The sequence below is a fragment of the Pseudophryne corroboree genome, chromosome 9 (genome assembly GCF_028390025.1).
Source record: "Pseudophryne corroboree isolate aPseCor3 chromosome 9, aPseCor3.hap2, whole genome shotgun sequence".
Lineage (NCBI taxonomy): Eukaryota > Metazoa > Chordata > Amphibia > Anura > Myobatrachidae > Pseudophryne > Pseudophryne corroboree.
In genome coordinates, this window is record NC_086452.1 from 331,486,881 (window position 1) to 331,495,095 (window position 8,215).

Here is an 8,215-nt window from a genome sequence, read left to right on the forward strand (position 1 = left end):
AATCAATCTTCAGCTAGGAATATACTTCCCAAGTGTGGTAAAATGGAACAAAATTTTCTCCATCAAACAAACGGAAGGAGAAACTGCCTCTGAATATTTCCACCGGGCACTGGAGGAAATGGCTAAATATACTGGGATCGTGGAAATTGAGGCAAATGTACACCACAGAGAGGTAGCGGTGTCCGTCTTGATGGACGGTTTAAAGGAGGTATTAAGGAATAGGGTGCAAACCACTCAACCTAACTGGAGAGGTATGTCGGTGGCCGCCTTAAGAGAGACTGCTGTTGGGCACGACAGGAACATCACAAGACGCAGGGAGTCACAGAGTGATAGACTGATGGCTATAAGTATCCAAGCCCTTACAACAAGGCCGCCTCAGTCTAAATCTCAGACCCCTGGTGGTAAGCCACATACGGTAAAATGTTACAATTGTAATAGGGAAGGTCATTTTGCACGTAACTGCACCAGTAATCCACACAATGCATATAAAAACCCTAGACAACGACATGACATACGAGATTGGGATCAAGGACCGCAGAGACGGAGTTATGAGCCACACGCAGGGGAAACAAGAAGGTATCCCCCAAGAAGAGACTGGCAAGTCTCTGATAATTCCCATTTACCTCCTTCACAGGTAATAGCTGCCAGCGCAATGCAGGGAGTTCACCACGCACCATAGGGGTGGGGCCACACCTGTAGTCTGCAGCCAGTGAAATTAATTGCGAGCCTTGGAAATGAACCTGAGGTCACAATTGATGTAGCTGGTAAATCTCAAAATTTCCTTGTAGATACGGGGGCGGCCAAGTCAGTGATAAATTCGACCGTGGGCATGAGAACCACTGGTAAAACCATTCCAGCCATGGGAGTAACAGGAGTAGTGCGACAATACCCTTTAAGCAAACCAGCAGAGATTACGATAGGGCCTTTGCATACCAAGCATTCTTTTCTGCTGGCTGCATCGGCTCCGACTAATCTCCTAGGGAGAGATTTACTGCGCAAAATGGGATGCGTCATATACTGTACTCCTGAAGGTGTGTTCTTGGACATACCCGAAAACCACGCTCAGGAAGCGCAGGATATGCTAGACTCCCCAACAAGATTAATGTCACACACTGTTGTTGCAAATAGGTGTCCGTCCAAGGTAGAGGAAATGATTTCCCAGATACCGGAATCACTTTGGACCAAGGATGGACAAGACACTGGATTGATGGCAAACGTAGCCCCAGTAGTTGTGCAAGTAAAAGATGGTAGGATAGCTCCAAAAATCCCACAATACCCTCTGAAGCCAGAGGTGGACTTAGGAGTTTACCCTGTAATAGAGCGCTTGCTACAACAGGGCATTCTGGTAAGAACGTCCAGCACTGCCAAAAGTCCCTTCTTCCCTGTTAAAAAGAGTGGGGGGAGGGGTTACAGATTAGTGCAGGATCTAAGAGGGATCAACAAAATAGTTGAGAGTCAATTCCCCGTAGTGCCAAATCCAGCTGTCATCCTTATGCAAATCCCTCCCACTGCCAAATTTTTCACTGTGATTGACCTCTGCTCCGCCTTCTTCTCAGTACCTCTGCACCCTGACAGTCAATACTTATTCGCATTCACATACAGAGGAGTTCAGTACACTTGGACTCGATTACCACAAGGTTTCATAGACAGTCCAAGTATTTTCTCACAGGCCCTGCATGATTGTTTACAGTCTTTCCAACCAGAGAGTGGATCAATATTGATACAGTATGTGGATGATTTACTGCTGTGTTCAGATTCACTGGAAGCGTCCCTGAGAGATACGAAACAACTCCTGTTTCATCTTTCAGACACAGGACACAAGGTTTCCAAGGACAAGTTACAATTATGCCAGACCCGTGTGAAGTATTTGGGACACTGTCTAACACAAGGACTGAGACACCTTACCGCTGATAGAATTCAAGCAATTCGTGACATGACCCTACCACAAACCCAGCAACAGATTAGAACGTTTTTAGGAATGTGTGGGTATTGCCGTAACTGGATCCCAGGTTTTTCCATACTGGCCCTATCTTTGCAGGAGATGGTCTCATCAAGCAAACCAGTTCGGATTTCGCACACAGACGAATCCGAGATGGCCTTTGAGAGACTCAAACAGTGCCTAACGCAGGCACCGGCATTAGGTATGCCAGACTATGGGAAACCCTTTGAGCTGTACGGAACAGAGAGTGCTGGGTGCGCAGCAGGTGTCAACCCAGAAGCATGGTGATGCCAGCAGGCCGGTAGCCTACTATAGCGCTCAGCTAGATACGGTAGCGCGATCCCTCCCCACATGCTTGCGAAGCGTTGCAGCAATAGCATTGCTAGTCACAAAAAGCGAAGATGTAGTGCTAGGACACAACCTCACAATTCATACACCACATGCAGTGTCAGCCTTACTGAATTCGGCCCAAACCAGACACGTCTCATCAGCGCGGTTTACAAGATGGGAATTGGCATTGATGGCCCCCGTAAACATCACCATAAGGAGATGCAGTGCATTAAATCCTGCAACATATCTCCCAGGTGTGCCTGGACAGGCACAAAGGGTGGAGGATGAGAGTGATGGTGAAGGAGGATTTAATACAGGGGATGACACGCATGATTGTATGGAATATTTGACCCAAAATTTCACGGCAAGGCCTGACATCAGTGACAACCCACTGGAAGATGTAGATTTTACTTTCTACACTGACGGTAGTTGTCACAGACAGACGGACTCGGGAGACTTGTGTACTGGATACGCAGTCGTAGATGACCAAGGTACCATAGAAGCAGAACCGCTAGGCCCACCACACTCAGCACAAGTTGCTGAACTGGTTGCGCTAACCAGAGCATGTGAATTGGCTAAGGGCAAGTCAGCCAATATTTACACAGATTCTAGGTACGCCTTTGGAGTAGTCCATGATTTCGGAGCCCTATGGCGCCTCAGAAATTTCATGACGGCAGCTGGCACACCCGTAGCGCATGCAGCCCACATCAAAAGACTTCTAACAGCGATACAGGAACCCGACAGAGTGGCTGTTATCAAGTGTAAAGCTCACACATATAGCCAAGACCCGGTGTCACTTGGTAACAGCCGAGCAGACGAAGCTGCTAAATCAGCAGCCGGTAACCCCATACAAACAGACAGTACACAACTGATGGTATTTAATACTGTAAACACACAGAAATTGTGTGAAATGCAAAATTTGTGTTCCCCACAGGAAAAGGCAGTTTGGAGGTCAAAAGGATATGGCCAGGAGTCCTCAGGACTCTGGACAGATGGACATGGTAAACCAGTGGCACCCAGAGCATACCTTCCAAGTCTAGCGGAAGCGGCACATGGGCTGACTCATCTAGGCAAAGAAGGAATGTGTAAGCTAGTAAGAGCTTATTGGTGCGCCCCATGATTTTCTTCCCATGCGGGTAAAAGAGCAATGACATGTCTCACCTGCTTGAGGAAGAATATCGGAAAGGCAATACCGACAGAGCCATCCCATATCCCTCCGACAGATGTCCCTTTCCAGGTAATACAGATTGATTTCATACAATTACCACCTTGTAGAAATTTAAAGTATGTTTTGGTCTGTATTGATGTATTCTCAAATTGGGTCGAAGCATTTCCCGCGGCCACAAATACCGCTGTATTTACTGCAAAGAAAATTGTGCAGGAATTTGTGTGTAGGTACGGTATCCCTAGAATCATTGAGTGATAGGGGTACCCATTTTACAGGTGAAGTCTTTCAAACAATGTGTAAGTTGATGGGAATTAATAGTAAGCTGCACACTCCGTACCGCCCCCAGGCGAGTGCGAAGGTGGAAAGAGTGAACAGCACTATTAAAAATAAATTGAGCAAGGTAATGACTGAAACAGGACTGTTATGGTCCGAAGCTTTGCCAATTGTATTATACAGCATCAGAACCACCCCCAGGTCCCCTCTTAACCTGTCTCCTTTTGAAATTCTGTTTGGTCGACAACCCCATGTTATGATTAACCCCCAGGATGATTTGAAATGTAACAATGAAGTAACCGTAAAGTACTTGGTTAAGATGAGTAAGCAATTGAGGAATCAGAATGATAATCTAAAGTTGGTGACTCCTGATCTGCCAGACAGTAATTGTCATGACATTGAACCTGGGGATTATGTAATGATACGGAATTTTCTACGCTCAGGTTGCCTTATTGACAGATGGGAAGGACCATATCAAGTCTTATTGACCAGCACAACAGCATTGAAGGTTGCCGAGAGAGAGACTTGGGTCCATTCGTCTCATTGTAAAAAGGTCATTGACCCAGAGAGGTCCCGTGATAAAGAACAGACGGTAGAGGTTGTATCACTGGAGTGTCTGTTCAGGGAGGATTGAGACGACACCTGAGCGCTGAGAATAATAAGACCAGAAGCTTGTCGAGCCAGATTTCTTTTTCCCATTTGTTATTTTCTCCAGTTCCCACCTCCCTCCTATTTCCTTTCCCCCTTCTTATTTTTCTCCTTTTACTCCTCTAAGATGGACTTGCCCCAAGAGACTGTGATCCGGATTTTCCTGTTGACCATGATGTTGACCAGAGCAGTCTGTTTCGGTGAGAGTACCATGGAGGTCGAGAAAGGATCTGGAATGGGTTCTGATGACCAGGATGCAGGCGTAAATTTCCAAGAGCAACATAATCTCCGAGCAAAGGCGAGTATCAGAAAACGATCTGGTAGCATTGACAATAGAAGAAATTGTGAAGGATTGTTAGCTGAAGAGAACTGCATTTGTAGGCATTGTGGCAATATAGTTGAGGATGGGTGCATCAAGAAATGTCAGTCCAGTTTTGATGTCCACATGGACCGGCATCCATTGAGTGACTATCACTCCCTAGTGGGTAAAGTGTTAAACCAGACAGACTGTTGGGTATGCTCTCAAGTACCTCAAGGTCATAGCAAATCAGGACTAGTACCATTCCCTTTAACTGTAAGAGAGGTACTTGAGCTAAGTGGTGGGAGGCCGGTGGACAAGAGGTTTAATATCTCTAGTCCTCCTAGTTTAAAGCTCCACCAATATCATGTGGATAGGTCCTTAGTGTGCTTTAACATTTCCAATCCCCGAAAGCCGGGAAATTGGGAAGTGTCATGGAGTAATCAAACCATGACCTTTTCATACAGACCCGACAGAATGCCCATAGACACAGAACTTATACGCCAGATAGCTGACCATGGAAGATTTTTCCGGTATAGGTACACTCTAGGAAGTAGAACCATACGAGTTGGAGAAGTATCACCAGGATACTGTGCACATATCGTACAAACTGATACGTGTACTAAACAGATGGGAGAGTTAGGGTTAGGAGATTTCACATGGAAAATTTGTAACATGATAATGTCATACTCCGTCCCATATGTTCTCCCCGATGATGCATATTTCATATGCGGGAGGAAGGCGTATAAGTGGCTTGCCCCAAACTCAGAGGGATTGTGTTACATTGGAAAAGTACTGCCTGAAGTAATGACTGTATCCCATAACAAAATGAAAGATATTCACCGCAGTGCCCAAGCTCCTTATACTCACACTCATTACGAGCACGTCGTTAAACGGCACCTGATAGAGAGGACAGAACATTCAGCCTCTGATCTGATCCATGAATCCACCGGGATTCAATTCCTACTCGCGTTAGATATCACTCGTACCGCCAGAGGAGTGATAAATTATAAATATATATCTGCGCTTGCAAATTTATTAGACAATATCACCGAAATGTATGACGACACATTCAGGTACACTGGGAAAGAGTTACAAGCCTACAAAACAGAACTGGTTCAGCATAGGATGATTCTCAATTACCTCACAGCTGTGACAGGCGGGTATTGTGTTACCCTAGCAAATCAATATGGAATAAAGTGCTGCACGTACATTACAAACAGCACGGAGGACCCAGCCAAGGTCATAGACCAAAAGATGGATGACATTTTACAATTAAAATGGGAGTTTCGAAGGAAACACAATCTCACACTCGCTACTGTGGGTAATGAGCTGACCAGTTGGGTGTCATGGTTGAACCCACGAAATTGGTTCTCGGGTTTAGGAGAATGGGCCCAAGATATTATTATGGATGTAGGGAAATTTCTTTTGTGTATTCTGGGGGTCGTCATATTGGTTGGCTTGATATTTAGATGCGTTCGGGTTTTAACGAAGAGTAAAAGCAATATCAGGGTGATGAGCTTAAGGAGCGAGGACACTGTAATAACAACAACTAATTTGATTTATGACCCAACGATAGAGACAATGTTGTGATGAAAATGTGATTCCACGGTCCGTTTCTTTCACCCGTTTCTCCTTTGTTTTCCTCCAAGGTACAAAGACATCCGCTTGGAAGAAGAATTTGACAACCTCTTTTATACAGACCATTGATGAACTATGCTACAAGCCCCATTTTCCCTAGTGACTCTAAAATTTATGATAGCCCAAATATTTTAGTGACTAACTTTCTGGACAATGGAAAAACTTTTGCCGTCATTTATAGCAAAAGCATCAGGAGACTACAGTCAACATGTACATCGAGACAAGACACAGGACAAGACCTCAATCAGCAAATGTATATTAAACTCACATAGTTTATGACTGCATTTACCATAATTGCTTCTTATCTTCATTTTTACAACCTTCAGGTAATGACACACATAGTCGATAGGGAATATAGATACAGATATCAGCACTCACATATTCCCCCATTCATGTATCATCAACTAAATGTGCTCCCCCATTTGTTGCAACCAAAAGCCGAAAAGAGCTCGGTAAAGTTTGACAGCCCATCCACAGACCCGTAATACGGGATAAGAAGGAATTCAAATGTATACTTCGCAATACCTCGAAGCTTGATTTAAAACACGTACGGCACGATGATACATGACCCCTCAAACATGGATTCATACACACATGCTTCTACTATCTCACTAGGTCATACCTTTTTCCCACCTTCCTCTCTTCTCCCTTACCCAATCATAGAAATGTATTTACATATGACATATATTTTTCTCTTTTTGAACTGTTTTAGGAAGTGGCAGTTATTGGTGACTGCCAAAGGGTGGACTGTCAAAGTCGGAAAAATATCATGCTACACGTTGCCATATATTCACCTCATGCGCTTGCCTGCTGCACGTGCACATTCTCTCCCGTGCGTGCGGATACTCGCAGCTGCGTGATGGCGTCTCCTCGGCCATGCGCTCGAGCGCGTGGTATGTGCAATTACGGTAGAGTTTGTGTGCGTCTAGCGGGCGACTCAATAGTTAAATAATAAAACCATATAGTATGTTTTATAGATAATGTTCCCCTTAATAATGACTGTAAGTTTGTTTAATGTAACTGGTCGCTGGACAGAGGAATTCCTCATTGCATGATATGAAGGGTCAGACAGGGTTTGAGCAGTGGTGTTTGGTACCTAACTAAAGAACATTTTATTAGGAACAATCCGGTGCTGGTTGGGTAAAGATTAATCGCTCCTGCGTATAGTTATGGCCATTAGTAGTTTCTGGACATTTCCTATATTTGCAGTTCATTATCCATGCGGAGGGAATTCCGAGATTCCCTCCCACCTGAGCAGTTTGATATAGTCACAGTCCACCTGTTCAAACTAACCTATGACCTTTTGTTATAATGCGAGGAGACATTCCTGTGTCCAATGAACAATAAGATTGTAGGGCCCTTTGTAGTACACTGTATGTTGTGTATATAAGGGTCACTGTCCCCAGACCGGCCAGTACTCTCTCTCTTCAACATTTATCTCTGATAATTGGAGGACTGGATTCCGGTTGCGCTTGCGAGTGTTCCCCGTATGGTATGCTTCTCTGTGGCCACTTTGTTACCCGTTTTAATGTTAGCCATTAATTCTTAGTCGATGTATTTGTGTTTGCGATCGTTCGCTATTGTGTATATTTTTGTTTAGTTATTCTGTTAGGTTTTAATGTTAGCCTGTAGTGTATGAACTGTTCACTGTTTTCTTTTCCCTTTTACTTAGCTAAATATTGTTAGTAAAGGTGTTGGGACCTTAGCAAGGTATTGTGTGTTTATTACATTGCTGAGGGTAATCGGAGCATCTCAATCGCTCAAACAGCTAGCTTACAGATCAAGGTTAAATAGCATTATATCATTGCAGTATCTCAACACTAAGATTTACAGTATAAGCATACTCTGTGTAAGGTTTAAAAGGTTATTATCTGTGTGTACGCTCGCTGTGTGTATTCCGTACTCACAGCGCAGCGTG